This window comes from Anas platyrhynchos, chromosome 4, assembly GCF_047663525.1.
Source record: "Anas platyrhynchos isolate ZD024472 breed Pekin duck chromosome 4, IASCAAS_PekinDuck_T2T, whole genome shotgun sequence".
Lineage (NCBI taxonomy): Eukaryota > Metazoa > Chordata > Aves > Anseriformes > Anatidae > Anas > Anas platyrhynchos.
In genome coordinates this window covers 18,345,620-18,369,870 of record NC_092590.1, presented here as the reverse complement: position 1 = coordinate 18,369,870, position 24,251 = coordinate 18,345,620, and the positions used below count along the sequence as shown (strand labels likewise).

Below are 24,251 nucleotides of genomic sequence, written 5' to 3'. Positions count from 1 at the left end.
GTGGATCCATTTCGTTGCATATTTCCAAAACTGACATTTTGCACCAGAAACGAGCAACTTTATCCTCCCTCCGTGGCTAAATCTGAATGTTTTGGAAGGCAATGCATATCCCTCAAGTGCAGTTGAATGTTATTTCGGGGTTAGCAGAATAGTTGAAGTTTGAATTCTTTACACTTAGAGCTACAGTTCTGTGATGAAACTCTCTTCAGTACTGTCCTTAGACTAATCCCATCATTTTGTAATTTGTTAACAGAATTGTGTAATTTAAAAAAAAAAAAAAAAAAAAAGGAAAATGAGAAGGTATTTCCTTCATCATTCTGCAGTGGTTATTGCATACTTTTCATGGCTAAGAAACCTATTGATCAAAGTTGCGATGTTTATAGCCATTTTTGCCAAGTAATTTGGCACAGAAATGAGCAGGGCAGCGAAATGGAAGTTGTAATGCTTTGGGGAAGAACCTGTTCATTCCTGTTGTCAAAAGGGAATGTGGCTGCTTTAATCAAATTGAAGGGCTTTGAAGATACAGAGAACTCTCAAAATATGAAGTGATATTAATACGCACGTTTACTGAATTACAGACAAGCCTGCTTTCTGGGAAGAAAAGCGGAATTGTGTGTTTATAGATTTCAGGAATGCTGTGCAGTACTTCATGTAACAAGTGTGTAAACGCTCCATTGGTAAATGCTTTTATTGGCTCATCATTTTTGGACCCTTGGTGATGATTATTTTACGGCGCCTTTTGGATGACGAGGCTGAGACCAGAAAAGGCATTTGTATTTCTTTTCATCCATTTTCTTTAGATGGAGAAGTACCGTATTTGTACTAAGGTCTCTTTGAAATTTGGAGGTTTGGGAAGTTTGTTAACATTTTGGCTGTAGCCTGCTGTCTTCAGCACGTTTTAGAAACTGATGAATATTTCGGTTTGCTCTGAGGATTCATCTGGGAATGGAATCTCAGACAGAGGGCTTTGCAAGTCCTGGGAGCTGGGGCTACTTCTGTTCTTGGTTGAGCTGGAGATGAAAGTCTGAGTGACTGCAGCAGTCAGGTCACCTGCCTGCTGACTGCACTCCAGAGCTATGCTTCGTAGCACAATCACTTTCTCTTTTGGTTGAATCACAGTAACGCTTCTGCTTCTCGCTTGCGTTAACAGATGATGCATTGTCGTGACATAAGCTTGTCTACTTGTGAACTATTTATTAGTAAATGCAGCTTTTTAGAAGTGTTTAAAGTTCCTTTGGGTTTTCAAGGGAAGTGATGGTTTTTTTTTTCAAGTCTCATTCGGTGAGAATAACATTTATAAACTGGTAGGTAGCCACAGGCCTCCTCTTTGATTATCTTCTGTAATTTTACATCTGTTTTGACTGTGGGTCTGTGTGGGTCAGGCTTGTGGTATTTATTGCAAGTGGTTTAACTTACTGCCTGCACTTGTCTGAAGTATTTGGGAGTGCTGGTGACACTGTGTTTTTCTGCAAGTGTTTTAACTCAGTGCCTGTAAGAAATGGAACAACTTTTTGCCCAGTCAGCATTCACGTGAACATCGCGTGTGTAGGAGCTGCAGCTGGTAGCGACTTCTGGCAGGGATGGGTCACCTGGACACTGCTGCCACTGAAGCTTCAGGGTGTGAAAGGAGGGGCCATGGGCACATGTCTTGGGAGAGCTTGAGACCTCTCTGGATGTGGGATCACGTTATGTGGTATAGCTGTCACTGAAAGACCATCCTCATGAGCAAGTTGTGTGAGAAGGGATGCCCTGAGCTGCTGCCTTCAGCTCCATCATAAACTGGGATTCTGCAGGTGTTATCTACGTGCTCTGGACATCAGCATGTGCCTTTGGGGAAAAATCAGAGAAGTAGTGCAGCTCCTGAGGATCTCAAGAGGGAATTCTGGCCTCCCTTGAGTTAGTCCGTGGGAGGAAGGAAGAGGAGACAGCAATTTTGCGGGGGTATCCTCAGCCCCGCCTGTTGGCAAGGTTCATACGGTGATTTAGAAGAGAGCAAGCAGCACTTTGCTTGACAAATGGTATCTTGGAGAAAAAATCCTAACACCAGAATTTCTGAACTTGGGAAATATCCCAGAAGTAAGCCAGCATGAGTGTTTGTTTGTAGGGTTATCTACCAAGGTTATCTGCCTACTTCAGGTTCTGCACTGACAAGTGCCTTATTTCTTAAACGACCATTTAAAACCAGGACGTGTCTATGCCATGGCAAGCAAGCAAAGTGAAACGGCCAATCCTTTCTAGTAAGTTGTCTCAGGACCAGACCACACTGATGGTGACTTGTCTGGGGAGCGGCTCTCTCTGTTTCGCTTGGCACACGCAGTCAGAGTGGTCCCAGGTTTTCAAAGACTTGCATTTGTATTTAGCTGTAGGCACGCCAGAATTAATCAGCTTTATATATACACTTCCCAGGCATTACGCTTGCAATTTATTTTCATGCTGCTCCCGTGAATGGATGTGTTTTTTCATTAAGCTGCTTTCTGCTGTCATGCGGTCATTTGCAGAGCTCCCTGGGATGAGCTCGGACAATGCCAGGCTTTCCTGGGGGCCTCCCCAAGTACCTAGGACCATGTCTGATGTGGGAAGCCGTGTTGATTCCTACAGCTGGAGAGCTCGATGGAGCTCATCCAAGTCAAACTGCTGCGGTGCCGTTCTGTGTACTGGTACCGAAAGGGGCACGCCCATTGCAAGCACCCGCAGCCAGGAGAGCACTTGGTGCGGAAGAGAAGGTGCTCTGTTCCTGGAAGCCCAAGGCTTCCGAAACATAAGGTCAGCGCCTAACTTGTTGTACAAACATCCTTCTCCGATTAAATCCGGTGTGACATTTCTTCGAGTAATGTGGGTTTGGTGTCCTTCATTTAGGAAGAACAGATTTTGCATAGCAAGAGGAAGAGTAAACGTTTTGCAAGAAATATTTTGCTTCCTACCAAGGTCGCGTATTTTCAGTTACGCAAAGCATGTGCTTAAAATGGGAATCTCCAGTTGAGGATAGCTTTTAAATGCAGTAATCTTAGATCAGAAATCCTTGAGGTTTATTGCTTACAATTTCCTGTCTCTTTGAGGGCTGGGGGGGGGGGGGGAGGGTGGATAAAAGTGTTATGAAAAAAGTTTTATTTTGTTTTGTTTTTAAATCCAAACCAAGTCCTCTTTTGTTTGAAAACCTACAGTGAATTGAACTATTCTTCAACATGATGTTGTTTGCAGACATTTGACTTCATCTCAAAATTGAACAGAAAAGCTTGTGTTTGAGGGAACAGGTACTTGAAAGAGCCGTCCACTTTTCTGTGGCTCATCAACTGCCCCAAGGTTGGGAAACACCTGGAAAATAGCTTCTGCCTTATTTTCTACATGTTCCTTTATTTAATGCGTTTGAGGGGTACAAGTAGCAGAAAGCCCCTGCCTGTTTCTTCTGAAGTTATTTTTCTGTGTGGTAGAGTTGCCCTTAGGGTGTTCAGCATCATTAGGATATTGAGAAGTGCACAGCATTCACATGGCTGCCTGTGGGTGGAAGAGGTGCTGGTGTAGTCTAAGTACAGCAGTTAATGCACAGCAGATTGCTGGCAGGTTTATTTCATAATCTTTTTTCTTTCTTTCTTTTTTTTTTTTTTTTTCTTCTGAATTTGCTGCTGCATGAAAATCCATTTACTAAAAACTCAGGGGAAGAAAACAGATTGATGTTGATAGATGAGCACATGTGCTGTCCTCAGTTTGACTTCACGTATGCTGCTGCAACAGTCAAGGTTCTAAAATTCTTTGAACTCATCTTTTAAAAGCACCTTCTAGAAGGCAGCAGAGGACTCGTATCATTTCCTCAGTACAGCTCAGTGGAACCCTTCGCAGGGGACCATGTTCAAGTTCATAGGCGACCCTTTTTCTTAAGGAACTGTTGTACAAAGGTCTGTCAAGTTGTTTGTGGCACCAAGCAGCTCCTCTGCCTCGTACATCCTGTGCTCACTCTGAAATAAATGAAGTCCCCTGACAAGTTCGTGTTCCTTCTTCCAAACTCCTTCAGCATAAGTGACATAACAAGATACGGTGATGGTGGCTCCTGGAAAGGTGATTTAAATGGCATACATTCACGTTGCTCTTAGTTGCAACGCTGGTGAAGTTTGCATAGCACTTTGGATTAGAGGATTGGGGAAATGAGGAAATTCCTCTGCCTGTGCAGGGGCTTGGTTTTACATATAGCTTTAAGCAAATACTTTGAACTGAGGGGCAGGGGGAGGAGAGGAATTGTATTTCATAGCTTCTGAAAATCAGCTGCATATTTCTGAACATAATTTCCCCATCTCTTTAAAAAGTTCAATAGGTTTTAAAACCAAGCTTTTTTCTTTTTTTCTTAAAAAAAAAAGGGGGAAAAAGTCCCTTCTCTCTGTATTTGCATACGCAAATCAAACTGTTGAAGTTCTGCACTCTGAAATGCTTGAGATGAACGCACGTGTGTCTTGGCATGTGTATTGTGCATTTCAGTGAATTCCCTTCTGCTCTGCAGCCTCACTGCCGCCTCTCGGTTTTGGACTGCTCCCTCCCTTGTTGATTGGGGTAATGTTTCATTCCTCTTAGAGTCACAGAAAAGTGTCTCTTACTCCGGCTTTTTAAGTCAGTAGCTGAAGTAATGTATGACACAGTTCATCAGGGAGCACGGTTTGCTTTAAAAAAAAGAATCCTTGTGTCACAGGGATTTGAATCAGTGAGTAGGAAACTTTAATTTAAATAGTGGATTTTAATCTGGTTATCTACTTTTTATATTTCTTAAAGGAAAGTTGATTCTCAACAAGTAATTTGCTGTTAATGTTCCTTTCATGTTGAATTTATCATTCCATTCTGGAAGCCAAGTCACGCTTCCAAAGATTTTTTTCCAAGCTACAGTTATTCAGCGTGTTAATTTTTGTGCATTAGAAAGTAGCAACTAATGCACTTTTCATTTACTAGAGGCAGAACACAAACACCTAAATTTAGGCCTCTCTGTGTGGGTGTTGACGTACAATGTGGGCACTTATAAACTCCCATTATGGCCACTGAAGATGCAGCTAACTTGCACAGTCAAGCCTGGAGAGTGATTCAGCACACCCTGAAGTAGACACCTTCTGGCTGCTCAGACGAATTGCTCCCTCAGCCCTACTGCTTCTGCTGGCTACATCAGCTTTGGCTCTCATAGGAGCCTGTACACTGCGTGGAAAAATGTGACACATAGATGTCAGATGTCCAGTTTGGATTGTTTTGCTGGTGTATGGCTGGAGGTTCAGGGGAGTACTATTCTGTATGATCTTTGTCAAATTCTGCATGGATGGAAATTCAAATTCAGTTCAAAATATGCTAGGAAGGCCTCGCTTAATTGTATTATTGAACTACCTGATGAGTATTGCTTTTTGTTTTGTTTGTTTATTTTCCAATTAAAATCAAATTAGGAATCAAGGAAAGTGTTATTTGACTTAGCGAGCTGGTGGAGTTTTCTGTTCTTCTTAGATCTCATCTTCTTACCCTTTCTTTTTTAGCTCAGAACTCAGAAGAAAAATAAAAGCTCTCCTGTTTTGTCACTTTCCATTTAATTTCTTTAATGAGTTGGATAATTCAGAAAATTAAACTGCCAGTAATATTATTTCTGCACTATGGAAGGAGATACCCATGTCAGAAATGAGGTGAGCACATTTGCACAGTTTTGGCTGAGATGCCTAGCTAGTGATTCTCACTTGGATTCAGCAATCTGACTTGCCCTAGTCTTTGGAATCAAACATATTTTCTGTTCTTGGTTCAGCGCTGCCTTACAACTCATAATGTTCTTGGTAGATTACAGGAGAGTGCAGGTCTTAATATCAGTTGTTAGTTTTTAAATCAGTTTATTAAGAAGACATTTCAAGGGAAATGTTTTGACAAAGCTATGAATAAATTCTGCATCACTGTCTTGAAGAAGTAATGGTTTGGTGCTTTACTTCAGTGACATCTCAAGTGACTTTCCAGTTTAGCTGAACAGGATGTAGTGCTTGGGACGTCAGTGGAGAAATATGTGGCCTCTGTAGCAAAAACCACGTATGCTTTGTGGCTGCAGAGGTCTGCCCCTTTCTTTGGATTTGAGAGGAGTTGACTTGGAGCTAACTACTAACACCAAGAATGCCTCGTAGCTTTCCATGCCTAAGAAGAGATGGTGGCTGGTAGCTCACAGACCGATACTGCTGAGATTCCTCCTGGCACTCCAGGCATTTGTCACTGGGGCGTGCCAGGAGAATTCCTCACATTTCATCCAGTAGAAAGGGGACAGAAGTTGTAGTCCTTTATTATAAGGATGTGATCTGACTGTGCAGCTATGCAGCCCATGTGCTTGCGCTGTGACGGATCTTCCCATGTAGGAATGGAAGAACCTACCCATGTACTTGTGTGTAGTTTGGGTTTTGTTCTTGTTGTTGTTTTTTTTTTTCAATACAGGTCTTATAAGCATACGAAGTATTTCATGGTAGAATGTGCACTGTTGTGATTAGCAAGTGCTCTGTGAGTGCTGTGTAAAGGAGAAAGAAGCAGTTGCTATAATGAGTAGGGGCCTGGAGAACTTAGGAACTGTCTGCTCGTCATGCAGGTTGGCGATATGGTAGCAGCTGCTGACAAGAGCTTAGGTAAGGTAACTATTTAAATGTGGAAGTTGGATTGGTAAGATTGAGATCATTGGAAGCTCAAAAATTAGCCTGTAAGCAAATAGGTTTTTAAAGCATGTTCTGTTTAGGCAAGTTAAAATGAATGTGTGGAGTTGTCATCTGTACAAAACCATGACTGTGATGAATGCTGTGACTGGGATCTGAATGAACTGACAGTTTGATTGTGTTTTGTATGAGGGATCATCACCTGGAGTTAAAAACAGCAGCCAGTTTGCTTCCTTTAATCTGTGTTTATGTACCAACAGCGTAATTACTGCAGAAAAGGGCCAAGTCTTCTTACTCTTCCTGCAAGAGACAGTTGATGACTTAGTTATCCTCACCGTAAAAGCAGTGGGTGCTGACATCTGGTGCGGGATCCTTGGATGCTGCAATTTTTGGCTCGTACTTGATGCAGCAGAAGGAGGAGAAGCAGCAGTCCAGGTGCCTGCACAGCACGCTCCTGGCAGAGGAAGCACACGTGGTGTTACGTGATCCAGGGGTGCTGCCTGAGCCCCTGTCACCATGTGCAAGGCAGGGTCTCTATTAATAGAGCGAAGATCCAGGTGATTCCTGGCATTACGTGAGTGCTGGCTCCGGAGATTATGGGGCAGGTGCTGTGGTTTCAGGCAGTCAGTCCAATGGGACGTGTGTGATTGCAAGAGAAGTAGAACCTCAGCTACGACAATCTTGAGATTGTCTTTAAGCTAAAAAGACACATTAACATGGAGACATACTATGATGAAGAGAGTTTGGGTTTTATGTGCAAGCTAATTAGACTAATTTCTGAGTAGCACAGAGCTTATGTGCGTATTTGGTGCGTAGTTGCCACTTCTCAGTATTTTATTAAACTCCTGGTGTGGGGGCTTGGGGATTAGCTGATATTAGTCAGGCACATGAGACATAAACCCAGCACATCAGAACTTGTTTCCCATGGAGGTCGGTAGTGCATGCTGCCAGTACTGTTAGGTGTAGCATATTGTAACTGGGGGGTCAATCACTGCATCAGTTGTCACCCAGGCTTCACTTTTAGAGGTGCTATAATGGCAAAAAGATGTCCAGTGGAAAGGTTTTAAGAAGGAGGTCTGTGTTTAAGCATTTCTTTCTGATAAGGCTGTATCACAGCTGTAGGGTAGAAGAAAAAAAAAGGATGCTGTCAGCTATGTTGACTCTAAAAGTCATTAATGGCAACTTAGAAAATTCTGTGATAAGTTCACTGAGGCTGTGATTTGCATTGTAGGCATTTCAGGGCAGTGTAAGAAAAAAAATAATAAAGTGCATTATTTGCAGTTTCCCTCCCCATAAGTTACATGATACATGGTTTCAGAATTGTAAAGGGAGTAACAGAAGCAGTTATTCAGGAGTCAGGCAGTGAAGAAATTAGTGCACAGAGGGTGAAGCATGAATGCTACATGCAGTTACCAATAGGTAGGTCCATACTGCTCAGTATCCACAGTCATTACCATCATTTCCAAAGGGCTGCAGTAACAAAAAGAAGGTTCTGATTTTGGTTACAGCTTGGTTCATTGTTAATTTTCATTAGCTTGTTAGGCTGTGTTGCTGTTTCCAGCTGTTGTGGTCTTTACTGTATGACCAAACTATTTCTGCAGCTGTGCTTCCAAACGAATTAGCATTAGATTCCTCTTCATTTCTAATTTCCATAAAATAGCTTCTTCTGTTTCATACGGTCCTCTCTACTTGCATCCAAGTAGAGGGGAAACAGGGAAACCTTGAACTTGGAGAACTTGTGGGACCTTTAAGGATAAACTGAACAGGAACATTAACTTGTTCAACAGCAAAGGCAGTCTGAATATTGAGGCATCTGGTTAGATCGTTGTCTTTGGGTGGTAGGTTACTCTCATCTTTGCCACCTATACACTAAACATAACATCCAAACAGTTTCTCAGCTCTTTTATTTTAGTTATATGATAGCACATAGTTAAAAACGAGAACTGAGGGTCCTGGCTATTTTCAATTACTTGTATCTTTGCCAAAATATAATAATTAGGACTTAAATTTTCCATTTTAGGTATCTACCTCAAGCTCACATTTCTTCTTGGGAACAGGAGGAGAAAGAAAAGCAGAGAGAAATTTTTATTTAAAATTCTGGAAAAGGTTTCAGAGAACCTAACAAAAACAAGTTTCTAGCAATCTTCTACTCTGGAAACTAGATCACACCTGTTTCACATCAGATGCTTGAAATTAATACCAGGTGGCTGTGTCTGCCGGGTAATGTCCCAGGTGAAAATTTGTCCAAATTAACCAAAGCTACAACCTTTTGGAAGTCTGTTTGCACATGTGCAGTAGAAGGACATTTGAATTTAGTAGCTGTGGCCTCTGAGGTCTTTTGATCTTCCCTGGGAATGATTCAGCCCATGTCCTAAATACTGACCCACGTTATGGGCTCACATTTATGTTTCCTACCCCCAGCCTGAATATAAAGAGCAGGGATTCAACAGAACTTGCACTGGATATTGGACAACTGTGTCATTATGATCTTTGTCCATACCTCTGGGATCTAAAGAGGGAACAAGGAACATGGCAGTAAAGTGGAGGTAGGTTTTGGCTGGACAGTAAAGGGCAGCCCTGGAATCTTGCCTGAACGGGCTGTGTTTGCTTGGTTGCAGAGCTCTGCAGAGAGCCGCAGGTGAAGTCCGTTCTCTTTGCGGTACACAGAGATCCTCGCAAGGTCACACAGTGACAGGACTGGAGGGAAGGGGCTGAGCTTCTCCAGGGGGAGCTGAGTCTAGGTATAAGAAAAAAAATGTCTTTACAGTGAGAAGCAAATGTTGGAAGTGGTGGAATTCCCTGCCCTGGAAGTGGTTTGGGACCAAGCCTGAAGGGGCCTTGGGTAGCCTGTTTGAAGGACCTGCTTTCAACACCAGGTTAGATGATAATTTCCGGAGGCTTCTTCCAGCTCTGGGTTGTCTAAAATTCTGTGGTCTGTAGGTAAAAAATGGTGAGGAGGGCAAAGGGGGGAGGATTTTGCTCCAGTGATTCATGACAGAAGCACTATTGTTCCAAGTAATGAAAGGTGTTTCCTTGTTATACAATGTCTGCTATGGCTGTGGCATTTTTTTTATTATTTTTTTCCCCAGAGGCCTTAGCCTCTGAACTGTGTTATAGGATGGTTTTTGTGAAATGTATTTTTTCCCCTCAGTCTTGTGTTGTGTTCTTGTAGTTGGATTCGGAGGCATAAATGTCTAGTTCCTGGGTGTCTGCTTTGTCACAGAGTGTGTGTATTTTTCATTCGGAACTTGTTTTAATTTTTACAAAGGAAAGTCCAGAAAGATAGGCTACGCGTCCTATTCCTTGAAAATATTGTGCAATAGTATCTCTGACAGCAGTTTTTCAAGGTGTGAGAGGAAGGATTTTCAAATGCTTGGCTTTACCTCTTTGAAACATGCTGTGATTTCAAGGGAGAGGCAGAAATTGCCCCAAACTGTCAGCTTCTCAAAAATCTCATCTGTGGTCTCTTTTTAAACACCAATTCTGTTTATACACAAAAAATCTTTGGTCAGTGTAACTAAAAGCAGGTTTGCAAGTAGTGGGTGATAAATTTAAGTTACTAGAACAAAGGTAAGCTCTTGGATCAGCAAGTAGTCCCACAGGTCTCAGCTCCTAACAGTTTGCTAACTGAGGAACTGTTCTGGGTAGGGGCAGTGTGTGGTCTGATCCACTTCCCTTCCCCTGACACTGGCTGCTGCCAAATGGCTTGGATTTTCCCAGCCTGAATAATTCAGTTGCTTGAAAACCGGTGTGCCTGCTACCAAAGCATTGCCCTCATTGTGGGGACTGAACTGGTTGTACAAATATAACGTATCCTACGCACTGGAGGCATCAACAGAAACTTGGATAAAGCATTTCGGAGAGCTTTTGGCTTACTAGCAGCACCATTTTGGTTTAAAAAAATAAATTAAAAAACAAAACAAAACAAAACAACAAAACACATCTCTAGCTGAAATAGCTCATTTTTGGAGTTCTACTTGAGAAAAAGGCTTTGGGAAGCCTTCAAAAGCCCTCATCTTTGAAGGTGAACTGTATTGTAGGGTACTTTGCTGTTGATGGTGAGAATTCCACAGTGAAAAGTGACCCTAAAAGAACCCGAAGTTTTCCATAACAGAGCACACTGGCCTTTCCAAAGGGACTCCGCAGGAACAGGAGGTTGAGCAGCTCAAGACCACAGGTTGGCAGATGGAAAAGCCGACAGCTCCAGAATAACAATGGTAAACAGCACATTGCTCAGACTGTTAATACTTCTGGCTGCAAGAGATTATTCACTGGGAATAATTCTGCAAGCATAACTTTGGCTACTTTTATTGCCATCCAGCTGAAAAGTTTGCCCAGAGCCTCCTTAGCTTACCTTGAGCAGCGTTGTGCTTTTGCTGAAGTTAACATGTAGGTGGATCATAGATCCAGGATAAATGGCTGGCTGGGTAGTTCAGCATGTCTTTGGCCGTCATGTTGTTTTCCTCACCATCATCAAAGTAATCATCTGTTGTTAATCCCCCAAATTTGAACCTGTGACTTCCCAGGGACCCGAAGCCTTGTGTTGATTTTGATTTGCAGCCCTATTACAGACAAATTAATGTACATGAGTGACAGCATGCCAGAGAGAGACGAGAAGAAAATGAGTAATTAACATATATTGGGTATTACTGATTGCTTTTATGATTATCTGGATTTTGAGGTATTAGCTGGAAAAATAACTCCTAATCCCTTATTAAAGATAAAAGGCAAGTCATTAAAAGTAGAAGGTTGTTTTCAGTCCTGAGAAGCCCTGGAAATATGTCTTGGCTCCAGCAGCAAACTAACCTTAAAAGCCTGTAATTCCAAGTTACTCAGCTTAGTTGTTCTCCTCAGCAAGGGAATTTCTGAAGTTTCCCATGTGCCGGGAAGCGGAGGGGGCTGCGAGACAAAGCGACCCTTGTCATACCAACCAGGCGCTTGGCGCTGGGACAGGAGCCTTTGAATATCTGTATTAGCTGAGCCCTGCCCAGCTGCTGGGCCGTGAACTTTCAGCAGCACAAGCTGAGGTCACTTAACCGCGCAGCGCATCTCGAGTGGGAGCTGCTGGGTGGTTTTTACCTCGGGCTGATCCCGCACCGTGTTTCCAGCGGTGACACATCTCCTGTGAGAAGCTCCCAGCACACCTCCGCTCTTTCCCTTTCTCTGTTCCCGATAGCAGTGCCCACCAGCTGGGTGGTTTTACGGCTGGGTGCTAAACTCAATCCGCAGAACGGGCCGGTCTGAATGCAAACCACAAATCCCAGCAGGGAAGGGGCAACGAGTGGCTGAAGCGCTGGGAGCAAGGAAGCATTAAATCTCACGGAAGGGAAACGTTGCCATGTTATTTTTCTTAAACCCACCCTGTGCGTGTGCCTGCTCCTGGGGTTAGAAGGAAAGCAGCAGCACCCCTTGCTGATTTATAATAATTAATGATTTGCAGAAACTTGCCACACACCAAGTGTTGCTGTGTAATCCAGTCCTTTTTTAAAAAAAACAAACTAGGTTTCTTATTTCTGGATAATGAAATTTGAGCGACAGGAAAGCTACTGGGTTTTAACTTCAATTCCCCTATTTTATCAGCTTGATGTTTCAACTCATCTTGTTTACATACTTCTAATTTCAAAAGCTATTGAAAATTCAGCGGGACACATTAAAAAGAAATGAAAATAACATGAAACAACTTTAAGGAGATCAATAGATGTACAGCAGTTTTCATTTGAGGAAATGTTTGTCCACCAAACTGTTTTGGTAGAATAAGTTTGCTAGCACCTGGCTTTATTTTTCTCTTTTTTTTTTCTTCTTTTCTTCTTTTTTCTTTAAGTCCTGAATTCCAACTGTGCTGCTGCGCACCCAGTGCTTTTGCAGAGGAGACCACTTTTTTGTACTTGAGGGTGGATTGAGAAGGTACAGGTGGAGTTTTATGCCGTGTTTAGGTGGTCGAGCTCTGTTCCCTGAGTGCAGAGAGAGCAGGTGATGGGCTTCTGGCAGCCGTAGCCACTTGGGGCTAGAAACTCTTTCTGGGGGGACTGTGTAAAGTGCACCCTGATGTCTGGGCATGTGCAGGTTGGTTGGTTACAGGGTGCAGATCATATAAAAGTTTTCCGAGACCTCTTTCTGCACCCTCTGCTGCTCTTGTTGTATGCACCTCCAGACTAAGAGTCCAGTGTCTGTAAAAGCTGAAGGTTTTTATTGAGTGTTTTGTTTTGCAGTGTTGTGTGTTTACGTTTCCTAGCACATGTGTTAAGGACATTCAGTCTGTAACGTCTTTGTTTCTGTAGAGAAAATACTGAAAGAGAGGATGGAACAAAACCAAGCTCGCAGAAGAAGGTTGTTAGTGCTGAAGACTCAGGTCATGCTGAGAAGAAATCTCTCTTTACAAAGATGTGTCTAGAGTCCACGTTTTCATGCCAAACTCTTCCTTGGTTCTCTTGGACACAAAACATGTTGCATGTGTTGTTTTGCGGTCGTTTTTTTGTTTTCCTGTGGCTGATCTTGAGGGACAGCATGTGGAGTCAGACCGGTGGTGCTGGGGCAGCTCTTGATGTTTCCAAAGAGGTAGTTAGCCTAAAGTGTCCTGAAAAACATCTTCGGTTGAGTTCAGGATGTAGTATCTCCTCCAGTGAAGATGTATCTGATAAAGGTCACTTCAATTTTCAATGAGAATGGCCATACAAGAAATTGACGTTATTTCTCTAATTCACTTTAAACCCAAGCCTCCAGTCAGTTGGGTTTAATTGCTGCTGCTGTCTCTGTTTAGATGACTTCTGTATGTCTGTGCAGTAACCAGAATAATTTGGGTGTGGACCCTGAATGAAACATTTTGGGGCTGTGTCATAATAATAGCTCCATCTCACTATGAGCCAAAGAAGTTGGAGATGAGGCACTGGGTGAGAAGAAGCCATGGGAACACTTTCCATGGAAAAGATAGCAAGTAAATTTACCAAGTTGGATGCATTTGTGTGCAAATGCTTCTAATATACAAACTTGGCTCTATGTTGCTACAATTTCTGATCTCAACTTCCATCCAGACCGAGATGTCAAATAGATCATTAAAAACAGCGTGGAGTTTCCAGTCGCTTTTCATTACTAAAAGTTCTTCTGAAAACCTGGCAAAGCACTCGTGTTTGGGCAGCAGATGTGATAACTGGACTGGAGATTAGCTGGATGTGGAGTTCACTAATGGAACAGAACAAATTAGGTTGGAAGGCACCTGTGGAGGTCATCTGGTCCAAACCTCTGCTCCAAGCAGGGCCAACTTGGTAATTACGTTATTAATGTTGGTTTCAAAGTTAGGATATAATGCCCAAAGTGCTGTTTCATTAGATAAAAGTGAAGGCAGAATAGAGCCCCAAGGAGTCACACTGCCGTATTTCTCACAAGTCACTCTGGTCTGTTTGGATGCCTCGGGGCTGACCGTGCTCTGAGCAGAGAACAGTTACATGTCCTTGGGAGCCCTTTCAGCACCAAAATGATTCTTTCTCCGATACAGTATTGGGATGTGGCCTGGATGTTCTCTTTTCAGGACACTTGGAAATCTGGGTACTTGCTGCTGGTTGTCTAGGGAGGGCCCAGGCTCTCCAAATCCTTTTTTGCCATATGCTAGAGAGCCTTCTGATGTGCCTGGGGTGGATAAAGGCTTTGCTGTTAGCTAAACAGTGTGCACCAAGTCACTGGTGTGAGTAGGGAAGCTGGGATTCAACTCCCTGTTACGGCAGCCAGACTTATATGTGGGACGTTGCGTGGATGTGTTACAGCATCTGTGTGAGACCTGGGCACCTTGCTTCATGGAGAAAACTCCAAAAGCTTCCCAACTGCTTTCTGCTGTCCAGAAATTTAGCAGCATTGAGCAGTGTGCTGATAACTGCGGTAACATCACGATTCAGAAAAGGCTGATGTCCAGTGATGGCAGTGTTGAGTGGATGTTAATATTGCCAGGATAGCCACGGTGTTAAGTCTTGTGCTCTGCTCTGCAGTCCTGTGTGCATTGCTGGTGTGCTGTGGAAGGAGGTCCAAGGTCTGATCCAAACCCTACTACAAACCATAGGACTTGTGTCTCCTTAATTCTTGTACAAAACCAAGTAAAACTTGGAGAAAATAATTCACTCTAGCCTTCTGCAGAAATGTTCACGGACAAGATGGGTTAGCCAGTCTGTACCTCTCTGGGAAGCATCCCTCTGGATCCTTCTTGTGATGTTCGCTTCATCTGTTTTGCCTGGAGTGTGTTTAAAACAACTTCCCTGTTGGGTTCTTCATGCCAAGTGCAAGGAACTGCATCTTTTCTCTCTCTCCTCCTATGGTTTCATCTACACTTCACACGCACATGCTGTAAGCAATGAGGTTAGTACATGAGTAGTCCTGTTGTATCCTATCCTCATAAGTAGAACAAAGGAGACGTTGTGATCCTGTAAAATAAACCATTCCCTTGCGACTTGCCTGCTGTGGGGCTAAACATGGGGTTGACCATGAGGAAGGTCAATGCTTATGCAAAAATCACCCCCGTGCATTTTGCTAATTACAAGCAGCTGTTCTGTTCGGTCCAAGCCATCCTCAAACTGACCTCCTACTTGTTTTTTCCTCCCAACTGTCTAATAATTAACAAACTGCTTAATGCACGACAAAAGACCAATTAACCCTAAAGCATTTAGTGAACTACATGTAAATTAGTTGTAAAATGTTGCTGTAAACATTAAATGTTAGGCAATTACATAAAACAATAATTGATACAGTTGCATTTAGGAGCTTAAAAGAAAAAAAAATCTGCTTAAATAGTGCTTGGGTTCTGAGAACTCTGCTAATGGGTTTGTTTTTAACTGCAGCAGCCCCAGTCTGTGTAAGTCCGAACAGGCTGTGGCAGCTCACATTCGCTCTGCTTTTAGTCGTGGCAGAAAAATAAAGGCATGCTAACCTTGTGCACTTTTTGAAACCACAATGTGGGTGAACAGCAGTAGAAAATCTCCAAAGGGCAGTACCTGGCATCTAGAAAAAAAAGGAAATTGGATAAAATAATGAGATTTTTTTTTTTTTCTGGTGGGCTTGGTGGGATCCAGTGGTAAAGTGTGCTAGATTAGCTGGGTTGATTATAGTGTTTTCAGGTTCGTGCTGTACAAAATGTTCCAGAGCTTACTAAAACCCCAGTGTTGGTCAGGGTCCTGCTAGGATGAGCACCAGGTGTTTCGTCATTTATTGCTGATAAGTTTGTCTGTGTCTTCCTGTTTCTGCACTTTCATACCCTAACTGCCTCACATTTTAGCTTCTGAAAAATCATCTTTCCACTCACTGATGCGGTCAAGTTTCACACGAAGAAGCTGTTTTGCTTTTCTGCAAAATCTTTAATCCTCTTAATTGGCTCTCTCACTCCACAGTGGTCCCCTTGAACCACCAGTTCCCAAGCTCCTGTTGCTAATATTCTTAAATAATTCATTTTCCTTCCTTGTCTTATGTACTAGTTTTTCAGTTTGTTTGGGTCTTTGTTATATGTCATGTTTGCCAGTTCTGCTTTGACCTAAGCTTAGGTAGAACTGACATATTCCTAAATCAGAGAATCATTGAAGTTGGAAAACACCTCGGAGGTCACCTGGTCCAACCATCCCCCTGACACCAATATCACCCACTAAATCATGTCCCTAAGCACCACGGTGCAGTGAAGTAGGGCTTTGATACCTTATTCTCTGTAGTTGCCCTGCCTTACTGCTGTGATGTTTGCTGCATGTATATCTCCATGTTGCTTGCTTAGAATTCTATTCCAAATTTTTCCCCTTTCACTGAAAAACATTAGGTGTGTTTGAACTAGCTCTCTCTCTTCCTCGGTTTTGGCAGTATCCTTTTCCTGAGCATATTGATCTTAATTACAGTACAGTCACTTGCTGAAAGCTGGCCCGTGCTTAGTTTTACTGTGTAAATACTTCGGATAACGGACTATTATTTTTCTCACACACAGTTCTAGTATAATTCCTAGTTATATTCCATTCCCAAAAGTGGAAAAATCTTTTACCTGCATTTGGCTGATTTAATTACAGAACCATGCTTAAAGCAGTAAAACTACTTTCCAGGGTAGGTGAGTCCTTAGCAAATCTACTGAAGTTACTGGCTTGCCAGAGTCAGTTTTCCTTCTTGCACTTTGGAGTTAGATGAGAAGAGCTCTTTCCTCTTCGGTGCGGTAGACGCCAAGGCTAACCACAAAATCTGGCCAGTTGACTTTCAGCCAAGGAAGGGTATGCATTGCTAGCCTGAAATCATTTTTCATTAACATTTTGTCGGCCTTTTTTTTTGTTTGTTTGTTTCACAAGCTTCCTTTTTTTAATCTCAATTTTTCTTCCTTTCTCCAACATTTGCTTTATGCTGTTGCCATTTGCTGAAATGCCTGCTGTGTGGTACCCTGCCGCTGGACATCCCTTCCTCTCGCTAATGAGAGATCATCTGCCATTTGGGGGCTTATGTATAATGGATCAAAATACATACCTCCGTGCTACTCTTGTCAGCAGTTGATCTAACTATGGCAACTTTCAAGTTCCCAGCGCCCCTGAGCTTTATTTGGAGGGATGGGTTTTTGTGTCTGGGCTCTGCTGAGTGGTGGGGCACAGCTCAAGGTGTAGACCTTTGTGCAGCTCGTGTCCGCGGAGCAGCAAGCCTGTTGTTTTCCAGCATAATCCTGCTTTGCGGTGGTTTGGTGCTGATGTTGGAGGTGGGGGTGAGTCTGTGAAGCTAGGAGGAAAAAGGAGGCAGAAGCTTGAACGCTACTTGCTGTTGCAAGGGGAAACCGGCAAAGAACAAGAGCTGGAGAAATGTCACCAGGCTTTCAAGAACAAGTTAAATCAGGAGTTTCTTTCTGGGAAGCCAGTTGGAAGGAGTGTATTGCTGGCAGCTTGGAGCCACGCGGAGCCTGAAGTTAACGGTTGTTAATTTTTAAAGGCAGGAACGAAACTGGTTATTGTGTCTGTATCTCAATAGGGTCTTTCTGCTACTGAAATACCACTGCGAATGCCCTCTTCTGAATTGTTTTCACTCGGAGAGAGAAAATTCCCTCAGAGAAACAATTTATCCACCAAAATCTTTTATTTGCCTCACTAGTTACAGTACAGTGACAATTTTTGTCAGGGTGATCGTAACATCTCCAAGGATGCCAAGCGAGGGAAGTGCTGAGGATGGGCTTTTGGTAGGCTTTAAAAGATGGGATAAAGGAAGCTGCCCAAAGCACAGGTCTGAAGAGATGGATCTTCCTCACCTCACTTGCTTTGCTGCAGCGAGGAAGTGTGTGGAGAACCAGCAATAAAGCATGAAATTAACTGGTTTTGTAACGATTCTCAGGCCAGATCCTGCTGCTCTCAGAGTCAATGAAAGCATTGTCTGAACTCTCGTGCTGGCTTTGTAGCTTTTTAGATAAGTGGCTGTTAACCTTTAAGAGCCAGAAGGGCAGTTTGTCACTGAATGAAGCTTTTCAGAAGGTGATGGAAAAAAAGAAACGCTGAGCATTTTCAAAGCATCTCAAAGGCGGCTGGCGCCTTCTTCCTGCTGATATTCAAGATGAGATGGGCTCAGAAGCACCAAATCGATGTAGGCTACAGAACGCTCGCATTAATGCCTGTGCATTTGTCAGAACAGCCAACAGACACCGGTCATCTCTGTCACATCCAGAGCGATACAGTCTTCCACCACAACTACCAGCTCTGGTGAAGACCAGCTGTAGTCATATCAACAATAAATATAACTTGATGTTTGTTTGTAACTTCTTTTTCCCTTTTAATTGTTTCAGTGCCTGTGTGCTGCATACTCTGTTCAAACCAAGCAAGAGACCTGTATTCAAGTCTGTATGTATGCAAAGCAGTGGCAAAATCAGACCTAATTTATTTAGCTCTGCCTCTTTCCTCTCCCCCAGCAATAATTTGTGCTCTTGAGCCTCACAGCTAATAAGAGCCTGTGCTCTCAGAATGGCATCTCCCTGCTACACCAAGTTTGACACAAGGCAGTTGATCATAAAGAAATAAGAGTCTGCAGAACCCTCTCAGTGCATATATGTTGCTCTCAGACACCAGGTTGGTCTCCTGCAATGCCTGTTAGGAATATTAACACCCTTTTCCCTCCGTGCTTGAAGTGGATGAGGTATTTGGCAACATTTAAAACAGAGGGGGCAGAATGAAAAGAGTTGAAAGCAAAAAGTGTTGAATGCCAGAGACATTCAGTACTCCTTGAAATACTGCCTGGCAACAGAGATCAGCTCAATTTCAGCTGGAGACACTGCTGAAAAACACATGGAACGAAGGGCTCTGCATGCAGGAAAGTTGGAGGAGTAAAAAATGAAAATTCGCGTGCTTGTGCTTGGCTTTCTTCCTCTGCGACACTGTTCTGCTCCATCGAGCCCTTGCTGAAGAAAACTTCTAGAAGTGCTGAAATGGTCAGAGCTGATGTGGAGGATGATTGAACGGGACAAACAGACTACGATGAGATCCTGCTTGTGAGAAGAGCTTAATAGGCATAAAATTGTCTTGCAGCCGGAGGGCTGGATTTAAAGCACAGAGAGGGAAGGGAAGGGTGACTATTTCTTCTTGGCACTGCATGGAAGTTTAAATTCAGACAAAGAGTCCAGAGTTGTTATGGCTGTGTCCTTAAAAAGATCACTGCACCTCATTATTCATTACATAAAAAAGGAGGTGCAGGTAAATGATCAGTGGTGAGCTCAAAAATTAATTAATAGTTTGGTAGGACTGTTGTGGCCAATGGAAGGGAATGACAGTGCTAAGGGACTGCATCAAATCAAAATAGCTTTAAAAATATCTTAGAAGAGAGCTGCACTGCAGTGTTGAACACAAAAGTGCTGTCTTTTTTTACTCACCAAATAAAAAGGAATTTTCTCACGTACTATCTTATGTTGAGTAGTTGCTTCATGCACGAGCTGTGCTATTAATGCCCGTGGAAGTACTGGGGGAGCCACATATGGTCATGAACGTGGTTAAGGGCACATTTGAGGTACTTGAATGGGACCCTAGCAGGATTACAGGGAGTTGAACAGCAACATCTCTGCAAACAAACTCTGAAAGCCATACTGTTTTTAAAAAAGGAAAACAAAGAAAAGTCCCCCCCCCCCTAAAAAAATCAAACAAAAAAACCACTGAGAATTACAGAACAGTTTTTGGACTTTGCTATATATGGCAGCCACCATGCTGCTAAATTGTTTCACTGGAGACTTGACTGTTGTTCAAGTCCAAGCGAGGTGTGATTCCAGACAGCATCCCAGATCTGTGTGACAGTGGGATATGTTACAAAGCTCAGGAAAAAAGCTAGGCTTTCTCTAGATGCAGCTTTTTCTTTATTGAAGTCTATTTGGCAACTGCTCAGTAATAGCTCCTTAAAAATGTGCTGCTGTTGCACTTTCACATGACTTTAAGTAAGATGGCTGACCTCCAGAACTAGTCAAAAAATACCTTTGTAATCCATATTTTGTACTGGATTGCTTGTTGAATAGCTTATATCATGCCAGGGTTTATAAAGAGCGTGCTCTGTTATGATGCATAGGCTGTGGTACAGAAGGATGGGTTAGCTATTCACTAAAAAGAAGTGTCAAAGGCATCGCTGCCTTTAGTGCTATTTCCAATTACATGCGATGAACCTAGGGGGGAAAAGAAGTGATAAAGAGAAATTTCCTGTTTTTTTTTCAGGCAGTTCAGCACCTACTAACCGGTAATTGGCATCTAGCTACAGCAGGCCTGACTCCAGACCAGCACCCGGAGGATCACGCGGTCTGCATGCACCCGACTCTGCACCCTTGAAATCAGTGGAACCTTTTGTGGATCTGAGCAGGCAGAGACCGGAGTGGTTAATACATTAACTATTTGGCCTGGCTTAGCTTGCTACTGATGTATCTGAGCAAGGCTGTTAATAATGCATTCCATTTGGAATATACAGCTGCCTCGGCCCCTGACATGTTACATCGCTGTTATTTTTGTTGTCTGCAGCTGAAAAAAGCAGGCACCGATTTTTAAAGGCAGTTAAATGGCAGTGTTTCTCAAGTGGAGCAGTGCTGAGAAGGGTTCATAGTCAGACTAGAGGTGTAGCATGCAGTGATCCCTCCATCATAAGTGTGTTCAGAATTAGCGGTGTTTCTTCTTCTATAGGCAATGTCTTTTATGTTAAGGCTGACTGACTTCTTCATTAGCTGATGGTGTTTTTACTTAAGAGGCTGCCAGACTGATAGTCTCCATTGCTCACCTTGTCCACTTGTCCCTATCTGCTAGAAATGAGTAGATTTAGGACGTTTTTGGAAGAACGATCTTTTCAGTGTCCCAATACCTCCATGGAATGCTTCAATAAAATACCTGGAGACATAAGGTCTGTGCATTATCACAACACCGCTGAAGACAGAAGGAGCTGAGAGTGCTTAGCAAATCATTACATAAAGGCTGCCGTTCTGGCTGTTGAGAGAATGTGTTGTTAGTAAGCATTTGTCTAATACTGATGATTTTTTGCAGATCAAAGACTTAAGATATGCCACATGCTGCATAGGAGCTTACAGCAGAACATGTACAATCGTGCAGTACAATAGTCCAGCAAAAAACGGATTATTCAAGAGGCAGTCAGCGCTATTCAGTACATGTTGGAAAGGGCCATGATCAAGGGATGCGGGATATTTGCTTCAGGATGGATCAAGTGGCTTGAATTGCCTTCTCTGCTTTTGTTGTCTGTAGGAGGGAGAGCGATGGCCCCAAAGGGGACCTGGTAGCATAGTGAGTGCTCCCTGCAGGCTGCCAAGTTCATCCTGCGGGCAAATCTGATCTGCCTTATTACCAGCCAGCACTGTGTGCACGGTCAAAAAGGAATCATTTTTCTTCATAGGAAAAGAAATTTCTAACGTTGGCTTGTAGTGATTATCTGGAGAGTTGGTCATCCAGAGCAGGAGCCTAGGGGAGGCCCAATGTGTGGTCTCTGATCAAATTTTAAGGTGCAGGCATTGCTGTGAAGCAGATTCTACATGTAGATCGTTGTCCTTACCTATAGAAGTGCAAGAATAGCAGAGAGAGTCTGTGTGCTGTGCTTCAACATGGGCAGTGCTCCAAACACATTGAACAGTGTTACGAGTAAAGTGGGAGCAGGTCCTTTGCCTTGTCCCTGTGTCAGATACCACATGTGAGCTGTGAAGATGTCCATGATGACAATCTCAGTCTCTGCTTTTAGCCATGACTCTGTGTTGGTTAGTGTTTTATGGAAGCTGGTAGAGCTGTGAGCTGTGAAAGCCTTCACTGCTTGCTTTTAGCTGGGGGAATTCCATCTCCTGTTACAATCTCCCTTTCAAATCTTACCTTGTTTTCTATTCAAAAGCTTTCTTCCTCAATTTTTGCCAAATTGCGTGACGAAACTGCCTTGCTTATATTAATCAAGCAAGATGCAGAGCAAAAAATCTTACTGCAGAATCAAGATAGTGTGAATTCTGGTCTTATCAGTAAAGTGTTAATCAGCATTGGGCCAGGTTACTGCTGCTTCTCATTACATCCCTGTTATGAAAGGGGATCAAGGGGAGATAGTAAGGGTCTACAGTCTATACTGCAGCTGGAAGTTGTATGATGGGAGAGTCAAAATTAAGGGAGCTGCCATTTTTTCCAAGCTCCCCTCCTTGGGAGCAGCTTTTCCACTGTCCTTGTATTCTCCAGCTCTGTGCTTGTGTTTAACTTCTTGTTATCTGCTAGGTACAATGCCTAGAGAAGGGGTTGTGCTGTGGAGGGGAGCAGACCAGAAACCTGTAAAACTTCGGTACGGGATGGGCCACGCCATCTGTGTAATTGTTTCATGACTTTTGTGAAAACTGCCTGCTTCATTCTTCTCGTTAGTAACATTGACTAAAGCCTGGGTTTTTGTCATCAGCTATCCTTAGTGGAAATTTGCCTCTGGATAGTGCCTTGAACTGTGTGTAAAAGTGTTCAAACTCCAGGGCGTGTCTATGCAGGAGTACTCAGGAATGTGAATGGGAACTGATCAAAGGTATAAATCTTCAGAGAAAGGATTAAACGGGATAAGGTCTTGTAGAGACATTAACATGCAGAATTAAAGTTGTTTAATGTTAATTGATTCGTTTTGGAAGTGAGGTCAGGTAAACTAGAAAGAAAACCACCTAAAATCTGATAAGAACGTCCGCACAGGTGTTTAACTCAACTTGTTCCCTCTGACTTGAGATTGATTTGAACTGAGTTTTGGCTGACTGAGGGCAACCCCAGAAATTAATGGGAGTGTAATCATGTCCCATTTTAATAAATGTATTTGGAAAGCATGTTTTACAAATAACCCTCTTTGATAATGTTACCACAGGCTTTGAGGCAGGATTTATGCCAGGTCTCGTGGGGATTTCTGTAGCTGCTGATGTACTTCTAAGTGGTGGAGTACCCAATGTTAGACGGGCTCTTTGGCCTTGGATGGAGGAAGCAGTCGACTGAGGTGCAGGTCACAACGGTGTTCAGAAACACTACCAGTAAAAACAAAATGAAAAAAACGCATGGAAGAAACGCTGCTGGCTGATTTGAGAAGAGGCTGTTTTAGTTGTACATCATCACAAACGGGTACCTCCCAGTTAATTCTGAGGAAGCACCGTACACGTGGAGGACCAGATTATAACCACCTTCCTCGCTGCATCACGTTTCACCCCTGGTTAGTGAGGCACTTGCAACTCAGCACTGAAGCACGAGGTGACTTCAGGATACTTGCTCCTCTTGTGAAGCCCCCCGGTATTTCTGCGTGCTGCGGGGAGCCCTGCAGGCAGCGAGCTTGCTGCTTTATCTGGCCAGGCTGGGAGGGAGGGCTCCCTGAGACAGCGAGCAATTGCAGAAGTCGGGCTGACGTTGGGCTGGGAAGTTCAGCTGTGGCCTTATTTGAAGCCATCGTGCCACAATGTGTCTCTCTGTATTTCTCCCTCAGATTTCTCTGTGCTGATGGAGATTGATTTTGCCTTTGGGAACCTGAGGGTATAAATTGTACTCATAACTGGCCTGAACTGAACTAGGAGAAAGAGCTGATGTGTTCGTTCTCTTCAGCAAGTCATTTGCTTTATAAGCTGCTTCATGGACCACTTCTGCCTGAATTTGGGAGAAGGAAAGGGAAAAGGGGGAGGTAGGAGGTGCCGTTAGCAGATGCCAATACCTGTATTTAAATGTTGTATTGGAGCCTTCTACCATCTGCATTTGATAGCTTAATTCCTCTCCCATTCAGGGAAAAATATAATCCCAGCCATCTAAATCCGTGGATTAGCATTTTCTCCGATACTTATGTCTGTTGCTCATCAGGTTGTTGCTGGAATGAGACAGCTGCAAAAAGAAGACCTCTCAGCAGTGGCAGGCGATGCTGCCGTTGGCAGTGCTGGTTTCAGCAGCTCCCAAAGTGGCTGGGTTAGGGAGAAGCAAAGGTGATGGTCAAGGCTTGGGGAGGCCGGTGGGGCCGGTGCTCAAAGGTCGGGCAGGGGGAGCTCTGCAGGGTTCACCCCCCAGGTTAATTGCTCTGCAGCTCTTAAGCCTGATACTCAGCTGTCCACCCCGCACTCAGCACACAGTGTTCGCTGGGGAGATTAAGATGAAAATATGTTCTCCTTGCTAAAGAGCACATAAACAACCCATAAACGGCCCATTAACCTACAAAATCGCAATAAAGAACATGTGGCAA

At 43.3% G+C, this 24,251-nt stretch overlaps 1 protein-coding gene and 1 long non-coding RNA gene across 10 annotated transcripts in view; one reads left to right on the top strand and one right to left on the bottom strand.

Moving 5' to 3' along the window:
- The window catches only part of SLC4A4 (solute carrier family 4 member 4), a 235,204-nt gene that overhangs the window by 102,592 nt on the left and 108,361 nt on the right, over window positions 1–24,251 (top strand). The gene's annotated exons all lie outside the window — the stretch shown is intronic.
- LOC119716933 (uncharacterized) lies at window positions 5,921–12,013 on the bottom strand. Of its 2 annotated transcripts, none has more exons than XR_005265760.2 (3): window positions 11,703–12,013; window positions 10,978–11,185; window positions 5,921–7,739 (listed from the first exon to the last, which is right to left on the bottom strand). It is a non-coding gene; the product is annotated as an uncharacterized lncRNA (long non-coding RNA). The 2 variants fall into 2 exon arrangements; XR_005265761.2 differs by lacking the exon at window positions 5,921–7,739 and adding an exon at window positions 9,224–9,360.